Below are 9,832 nucleotides of genomic sequence, written 5' to 3' on the forward strand. Positions count from 1 at the left end.
CAGAAGTATTTGAGATCTATCAGTCTGGTAAAGGATATAAAGCCATTTCTAAAGCTTTGGGACTCCAGCGAACCACAGTGAGAGCCATTATCCACAAATGGCAAAAACATGGAACAGTGGTGAACCTTCCCAGGAGTGGCCGGCCATGTAGGTTTGGATTTTTTCTCCCTAAATAATAAAACCATCATTTAAAACTGCATTTTGTGTTCACTTGTGTTATATTTGACTAATGGTTAAATGTGTTTGATGATCAGAAACATTTTGTGTGACAAACATGCAAAAGAATAAGAAATCAGGAAGGGGCAAAAGTTTTTCACACCACTGTATATATATATATATATATATATATATATATATATATATATATATATTTTACCAAACTTAGTTTTTTAATTTCTATACTATTCCCAAAACACAGAACATGGAAAATAACACATCACCTAATTAGGAGTCCAGGAGTCCAATTAAAAATGGAAGCTGGTTAGAACAAAAACCTGCAGTCACTGTGTGCCCCAGGACCGAGGTTGGGAAACACTGGTATAGAGCACTAAAACACAACTTAAACACAATCTCATTGTATAAGGAAATTCAAAATTAAACTTTTATTTTACTCTTCAATTTAAAGGCATAGGAAATATTTATACTAAGAATATCTAATAAAACCATCCATCCATTCATTTTCTTTACCTGCTTATCCAGGGTTCATCCACCAACCGTGGGATATCCACACCGACTCCCTGCATCTGCATCTCGGGTTGGGAGGCTCACTTCTAAGTCTAAACTGGTTCTTGTACAGCTTGGCGTGCCCACTGGCAGAGTGGCACTCTTTTCCAGGTGGGTTCTTGCTCCAAGCCTGATGCACATCTGGGATCTCTGTGAAATGAACATCTTGAAGTTCAATGAGAAGTGAAGCAAAATGGCTAACTCAACTGATTACATATATGCAAGCTTTCGAGGTATTCAGGCCCCTTCTTCAGGCAGGTTGTAGTACAGAAATTGGAGTTCCCTGTGTTTACATAGTGAGGCGGGCTGGGGCCAGTACCCAGCCGGGACGCCGTGAAGGACCGGGAGATGGACTATGCCTCGCCCAGAGCACGAGAGGGCGGCCACTCTGGTTTGTGTGGGGGCCACGGGAATTGAGCATGGAAGCTCAACCTTATAGGGGCCCATAGCCACAGCCAGGGGGTGCCCTGAAGACTGCGAAGCCCTGGACGTCAGCACTTCCACCACACCGGAGGTGGCACTTCTGGGTGCTTATGCGGCACTTTCGCCACATCAGGAAGTGCCGCAGGAAGCTCATCAGGAGGCACATGGAGCACGTCCGGGTGGGGATAAAAGGGGCCGCCTCCCTCCAGTCGTCAGCTGGAATCGGGTGGAAGAGGACGAAGCTCAGAAGAGAGGAGTGGAGGCGGCAAAGAGAGGACAGGATTTGGAGAGGCCTGGACTGAGGGTGTGTGGTGCAGGGGCACTGGGTTGTGTGTGGGACTGATTACTGTAAATAGAACTGTAAATAAACGTGTGTGGTGATTTGAACCATTGGCGTCTGCCTGTCTGTGTAGAGGCTGGTCTCCTCAATAGACACTAGGACAGAGACAGCATTGGAAAAACTTTAGGTGGGTCACCTTCAATGTAAAAAATGAACAGATCTCTCCAGCCTAAGATTCAATTAGCAGGAGAGGAGAACAATGTATAGTCAAGATGCTTTGTTAAGATAACTGTCCGACAAAGTCTTTTATGAGTTTTCCTTACAATGTGGATCTGTAGTCAACTCATCTGGGACAGCAGAACCATTTCTGGGCATTGGTGGTCCAGGCAAGCAGCGTGCATTACTGCAGCCCCATGTAGAGATTATTATCTTTATTTTGTTTAGAAAAATTTGTTTAGACCGGACCAAAACAGAAAGAAATCTTCATGTTCTGTGCCTCAGCAGTGCCTGCATGTCTGCACTATGCACAGCCCAATCTGTTGCCCAGAAGCAGCCCTGGATGACGCAACATTTTTATTTTTTTTTTAAACAGTACAGACTTATGAACACTCGGGCTCAAAGCAAATGTCCGATCATATTGTTTTAGAAATGCTTGGTCTCAAAGTCTGACAGCTTACAGAGTCCAAAAATAGCATGAAAAAAAAAATGATGATACAGTTTATACAATAGTTTATTTTTGTATAGCCCAAAATCACACAGGAAGTGCCACAATGGGCTTTAGCAGGCCCTGCCTCTTGACAGACCCCCGGACTTTACTCTCTAAGAAGACAAGGAAAAACTCCCAAAAAAAAACTTGTAGGGAAAAATGGAAGAAACCTTGGGAAAGGCAGTTCAAAGAGAGACCCCTTTCCAGGTAGGTTGGGCGTGCAGTGGGTGTCAGAAGAAGGGGGTCAATACAATACAATACAATACAGCATAAAAATAAAAATTTTACAAATACGGAGCAGAATTTAACAGTAGATGATATCACATAATAAGATTTGGATATTTTTAGAGTCCTGGAGACCTCATCCATCAAGCTGCCTCCCCCATTTGGCCATTCCATTGCTGAAAGTGCTTGGCCAGCCAATCCGATGAAAGGACCCCTCTTTCTCATGATTCCTGCGATCCTCCATCAGGGATGACTTTACCATAGGCAGGCAAACAACTTGGCAGGTGGGCCGTGGCACCAATTGCCACATTTGAGTACCAAGAACAGAAACAGAATAGGTGAGGTTTAGTATTCAATTATAATTATCATGTTACTTATATTTTAGTGCTAATGACTGACAACAGAGATGCAGTCTGTACAGTTAATCAGCAGCTCTAGTCAGAATATGCTAAACTGAAGTAGTGAGTCTTCAGCTGGGATTTAAAAGCTGAGACCGAAGGGGCATCTCTTATGGAAGCAGGAAGACCATTCCACAGTTTAGGGGCCCTGTAACTAAAAGCTCGACCTCCCTCTGTGATTTTATTAATCCTTGGAATCATAAGCAGTCCGGCATCTTGAGATCTTAATGTGCACTCAGGTTTGTAAGTCATGATAAGTTCAGACAAGTAAACTGGACCTTGGCCATTTAATGCTTTATATGTTAAAATAAGGATTTTGAAATCTGCCCTAAACTTAAGCCAGTGTAAGGATTTAAGAACCTGAGTTATGTGTTCATATTTTCTTGTTCTTGTAATAATTCTTGCAGCCGCATTTTGGATTAACTGGAGGCTGTATAGAGAACAGTTTAAACAGCCAGTGAACACCGCATTGCTGTAGTCAGTCCTACTAGAGATAAATGCATGAATTAATTTCTCAGAATCCTGTTTATTTAGAATCTCGCCATTTTCAAGATGGAAGAAACATGTTTTTGGACGACTTTGTAAAATGCGCTTTAAATGTCATGCTAGAGTCAAAAATAACTCCTAGATTGCGGGCTGATTCAGTAAAATTAATTGGGATTCCAACTGAGTTAAATGATGACAGAATATTGTTGTGATCAGCGTCATTCCCTCCAACAATTAACATCTCTGTTTTATCTGACAGATAGATAGATAGATAGATAGATAGATAGATAGATAGATAGATAGATAGATAGATAGATAGATAGATAGATAGATAGATAGATACTTTATTAATCCCAAGGGGAAATTCACATAATAAATCTGTATTTAAAGACAAGTAGTTCTCATTCATCCACTCCTTTAATTCACTAACACAACTAATTAAATACAACATCTGAGAAACTTCATTTGATCTAAATGAAAGGTATAACTGGGTGTCATCTGCATACGAGTGAAAATTAACATTATGTTTCCTAATGAGAGATCTTAGTGGAAGCATGTAAAGTGAAAACAGTAAAGGTCCCAGTACTAAGCCCTGCGGGACACCATATTGAACTTCTGTGTATAATGATGGAGTACTGTCAACACATTTCTGTACATATTGGAATCGATTTGATAAATAAGAACTAAACCAAGTGAGCACAGGCCTGTAAGCCCAACATCATTTTCTAGCCTGTGCAGTAAAATAGAATGGTCAATGGTGTCAAATGCTGCACTTAAGTCCAACAACATAATTACAGTGGAGTTTCCTTCATCAGAGGATATCAGAATGTCATTTACAACCCGTGTTAGTGCGTTTCTGTACTATGACCAGTGCAAAACCAGACTGGAATTTCTCAAATAAATTGTAATGCGTAAGGTGTGACTGAAGCTGACTGGTGACTTTTTCTAGTATTTTAGAGAGAAACGGTAAATTTGAAATAGGCCCATATTTATTTAGTATGTGTGGGTTTAGGTCTGACTTTTTAAGTAAAGGTTTAATGACTGACACTTTTAGTGCATCAGGTACTGTGCCATGCAATAATGAACTCATTGATAATGTTTAGAATAGGCGCTGCAAGAACATCCATTGCACTTTTTACTAGTTTTGTTGGCACTGGATCTAGGGAACAAGTAGTGGGCTTCATTTTAGAAATTAAAGTTAAGACTTCCTGCTCAGTTACAGGATTAAAATTATTAAAGTGCTGAATGCAATGTGCGGCAGGGTCTGCTAAGCTAGTATTTGGTTTGTACTGTGATGCTGAGATCTGGGATCTTATATTTTTAATTTTCTCATTGAAGAAGTTCATAAAGTCTGTACTGCTAATATCTGTTGGTATTTTGCACTGTTGATCTGAATTCCCATTTGTTAATTTAGCCACTGTTCTAAACAGTACCCGAGGATTTTTATTATTGCTATCTATTAATGTAGAATAGTATTCTGAGCGAGCTTTAAAGAGGGCTTTTTTATATTTATTAACACTCTCTGTCCATGCAATTTGAAAGACATGTAGCTTTGTTGTTCTCCATCTGCGCTCCAGTTTTCGACACTCTAATTTAAGAGCTGAGTGTTTTCATTAAACCAGGGAGAGTTTCTATGTGCTTTGATCACTTTTGTTTTTAGGGGAGCCACTGTGTCCAGAGCATCTCTCAAGGTCACATTATAATGTGATGTTAACTGATCTAAATGGTTTTCCACAATCACACTCAACTTACTCAAGGTATCTATAAATTTTGAAGCAGAATTACAGTCTAGATGTTGCACTGTCTTTGTTTTAATCTGTGAGTGCGTTGGCAAGGGCAGAACTAAATCAAATGTAATTAAGTAGTGATCGGAAATAACTTCATTTAATGGAGTAATATTTAAATTTTGAATTTCAACTTTGTAAGTTATAATTAAATCTAATGTGTGGTTATGATTATGAGTTGGACCTTTGACAATCTGACAAAATCCTACTGAATTTAACAAATAAGTAAAACATTTGCTAAAAGTGTCAGTTTCCACATCAATGTGTACATTAAAATCCCCATCAGTACTACGTGATCATAATTTATAGCCAAATCAGATAAAGGTTGCTAAATTCAGTCATGAACAATGAATATGGCCCTGGTGGTCTGTAGACTAGCACTATAATTGTGTTGGAATCTGTTTTAATATTTAAAATGAATGCCTCAAAGGATGTAAAGTTGCCTACATTTTTAGGAGTGATTTGCATTTTGTTACAATGAATTATTCTAAGGCTTCCTCCTCAACCAGAATCTCTAGTCTTATGAAAGAACGAGTATCCATCTGGTGACACCTCAGCTAGGGAACAGTGTCACATTTACTAAGCCAGGTTTCAGTGAGAAGACACAGATCAGATTTTGTACTTAATATAATATCATTTACCAAAACAGCTTTAGTGCCAAGAGAGCGAATGTTCAATAAACAGCATTTAAAACTGCATGGTTCTTTCTGAACTGCTGATATATTTTTTGTTTTAATTTGAATTAAATTTCTAGTACAGATGCCCCTGGTGGAGTGTCTGGTTTTATCCCTTGGTCTAATTATACACCTTATTTTTTGGTTATCAATTAATTTAAGGTTTGTATCAAGACTAAATTTACTGGATGCCCCACGACAAGGGATTTTGGGTAACAGCTTCAGGAAAATAACAGGTGGGATAAAGAACAGCCTGTGATTTAAGATCACATGGCTGCGGCCTGGATGGTGCTCTAATCAGTCAACCAGGCAGTATTGCTGCCATGTTTTGGGATAATACATAAGATCCCCTCCAGTTAGGATGAAGACCATCTCTTCTGAAAAATCCAGGCCTTTCCCAAAAATCATCCCAATTGTTCACAAACGCTATGCTTTTATTTGCACACCAGGTTTCTAGCCAGCAGTGAAAGGAATGCAATCTGCAATAAATCACATCCCCTGTATATAATCTTGATGATGCTGATGCCAATAATAATAATTCTTAAACTGTAGCATAGAAGATACAATCTTGGCAAAATAAAATCAAATGAGCTCTTGTGTGAATTGCTAAAAGCCGATTTAACCCAAATTGTGATTGTCTTCCATATAGACATTAATTAAAACTTGAATAAAAACTTAGCAAATATTGTCCTTGGTTGCTCACCATCATTTGTGAGATTCGCCCTGTGTAAAGCAGTTGTGCATTTTTTTTTTGGATATATACATACACAAGTATATAGTAAATAGGAATTGTGGGTAAAGATTCCTATTTAAAGATAATTATTATATTGTCTTTTTCATTTTATTTAATTAATTTAAACAACATGTATATGTCATGGTAATGTCTCATTTAATAATAAAAAAAAAATTATATGTAGAATATCACCATCCTCAATAGGCACACATTTAGCTGATGGTTTAAATAAAGGTAAATAACTACTATATTGCTAAAACTGCAATTTAGTTTCTATAACCTAGGCAATTCTTTCTTAATGTACTTTAGAGAAATGTTAAAAGAAATAAAGACTACTAGTTCAGCCCGATTCCTACTTACTTTCTGAAACGGCATACCTCAAGAGTGTATTTTTCTGAGACAGTCTTTTAAACAGATGTTGCTATAACTTGACATTCTCAAATTGTGAATTTGAGGTCCTAAAAATCTTGCTGTCCCCAGTCCTGTCTCCAGGTCTCAATGTACAAGTCTAGCAGTGATGATTCCTCTCAAAGCAAAGGGGGTGGTGGGGCACCATTTACAACTTCACCTAGGGCAGCAAAAATCCTAGAAAAAGCTCTGTGTCAGTCAGACATAAAATTTTTGTCTCTATTTTTAACATCAGTTTAACTTCCATTTCTTTTTTCTCTTGCTGTATTTTGAAGTTCCCCATAAACACAGTGAGTTTAAAGTCCTTCTCACCTTGTCCAGTGCTGTTGAAGTGAGCTCCTACATGAACATCTCTGCTGCCATACTTAATGTACGTAGAACCTGTGTAAGTTCATTCTTTGGCGGAGTGTTTCTCCAGTCCCCAACTCCCAAATAGTACGAATACACAGAATTAGGTAGACCGTATTAGATGATATGCAGGTAAATGACTTATTTAGGAGATCTTCTTGTTGGCTGTGTGGTAGAACTACAAAAACTGTATTATAAATGTGAGCACATGTTTTACATCTTTCCTGTAGGCAAGGAGACATACCATTTTCTGTTAGTTCACTGAGGGTGCTTCAGACAATTAGTTGATGCAGGTTTGATGATTGTGTGTATGCCAGGAGGTAAGAATCTAGGAATACATCTCACGCATTTCATTATTATTTAGTAAGGGCTGAAACTCTTATAATTTGTGAAGTGCTTCAAGATGTGGGCTACAAATGACAACAAGGGGGTGTGCAGTTCTTGTTGTCTTTTTTGTTTTTATATGCCAGGAGCTTCTCTTATTCGAGTGTCCATTGTTTTGCCTTGTCTAATAAAGTCTTGTCTAAGCTCCTGCAGTTGTTTATCCCGGTTTGTCAAGTCTGTGTAAATACGACTGCTTGGCTAAAAATGATGGAGCGCCTTATAGGTTTGGGGGGGAAGCTACCACTCCTTAGGTATGTCCGTCTCTGTCAATTTGTGAAAACAGAGGTCACAACGGTGTTAAATTTCAGGTGAATGGTGGTGTCAAGGAAGCAGTCTTCTATTTTTGAGTAATTTAGCTTCTGCTTTATGTTGAGGAGGTCCTTCTCACTCACAGTCCTGATTATAAAGTTGTCATCTATATTAAAGAAAGATTGTTATAAGATAACATTAAAATTGACAGATAATGATTAAACTGATAGTGTTGCTAACTCTGAGCATCTGAACCACGGTTTGAACGAAACAATAGCAAAAACCTTTCATTTATTTATTTACTCATTCTTTTTTCCAATACCTTATGATAGAAATGAGCCTTGGATGGAATGACAAGCATTGTGCCACTTTGGAACTGCATGTCTTAAGGCAAGTGGGACAACAACAACACTCAAAAGAGACTCTGAGCAAGCAGTTGTGCATGAATGCTACCTAATGCATCTAATAATAAAGAACACAATTATGATTACAAATTCATATCAATATTTTTATATTAAAAAATGTTTCATCTCAGACATTTTATATCCTAATACTTTAAGGTTTACAGTGGGTACGGAAAGTATTCAGACCCCCTTCAATTTTTCACTCTTTGTTATATTGCAGCCATTTGCTAAAATCATTTAAATTTATTTTTTCCCTCATTAATGTACACACAGCACCCCATATTGAAAGACAAAAAAAAGAATTTTTGAAATTGTTGCAGATTTATTAAAAAAGAAAAACTGAAATATCACATGGTCCTAAGTATTAAGACCCTTTGCTCAGTATTTAGTAGAAGCACCCTTTTGAGCTAATACAGCCATGAGTCTTCTTGGGAAAGATGCAACAAGTTTTTCACACCTGGATTTGGGGATCCTCTGCCATTCCTCCTTGCAGATCCTCTCCAGTTCTCTCAGGTTGGATGGTAAACGTTGGTGGACAGCCATTTTTAGGTCTCTCCAGAGATGCTCAATTGGGTTTAAGTCAGGGCTCTGGCTGGGCCATTCAAGAACAGTCACAGAGTTGTTGTGAAGCCACTCCTGCGTTATTTTAGCTTTGTGCTTAGATTCGTTGTCTTGTTGTTAGGTAAACCTTCGGCCCAGTCTGAGGTCCTTAGCACTCTGGAGAAGGTTTTTGTCCAGGATATCCCTGTACTTGGCCGCATTCATTTTCCCTCAATTGCAACCAGTCGTCCTGTCCCTGCAGCTGAAAAACACCCCCACAGCATGATGCTGCCACCGCCATGCTTCACTGTGGGGACTGTATTGGACAAGTGATGAGCAGTGCCTGGTTGTCTCCACACATACCGCTTAGAATTTAGGCCAAAAAGTTCTATCTTGGTCTCATCAGACCAGAGAATCTTATTTCTCACCATCTCAGAGTCCTTCAGGTGTCTTTTAGCAAACTCCAAGATAGAAGTTTTTGGCCTTAATTCTAAGCGGTATGACATAATAGAGATTTTTAACTTATTGCGTCACCCATTTGTCATTAACTGTTTGAGCCATTATGTTATCAAAGGCAGTCTACTTTAGCAAAACAAACATGGATTGAATGCTTCTGAAACTGTGCCGGGGCACGTTATTATTTGGGAGATTCTTTACCTCTAAACAGACCACTTCTATGTTTCCACCTCAACATTTGTTTGCTGAGGTACTTAGAGGAGTATCAAGAAAGCTTCCAAAAACAAGAGGTGACACAAAGTTCTGTGTCAGAACCAAATAGGGTTCTGTTCACTTTGGAAATGACCAAGGGTTAGCTTCTGTGTCATATGAATTACAAGTTTTTAGCATTTGTGGTTTATAATTAATGGTTCTCATTTCAGAAACACATTAACGTGGATGTTGAAAACAGCAGAATCAAGTATTGTGCTATTCCTTCTCACTTAGCATGACAAGGATCATTTCATTCCTAAGGTACAGCCAGGAAAAAAGTGTCAGAGAATTCTGTCATGGTAGAACACCTTTTGAATATGACCTAAGCCCAAGCTAGACTTAAAAATCGAAGATAGAAG

Source organism: Polypterus senegalus, chromosome 9, assembly GCF_016835505.1.
Source record: "Polypterus senegalus isolate Bchr_013 chromosome 9, ASM1683550v1, whole genome shotgun sequence".
NCBI classification, from domain to species: Eukaryota; Metazoa; Chordata; class Cladistia; order Polypteriformes; family Polypteridae; genus Polypterus; species Polypterus senegalus.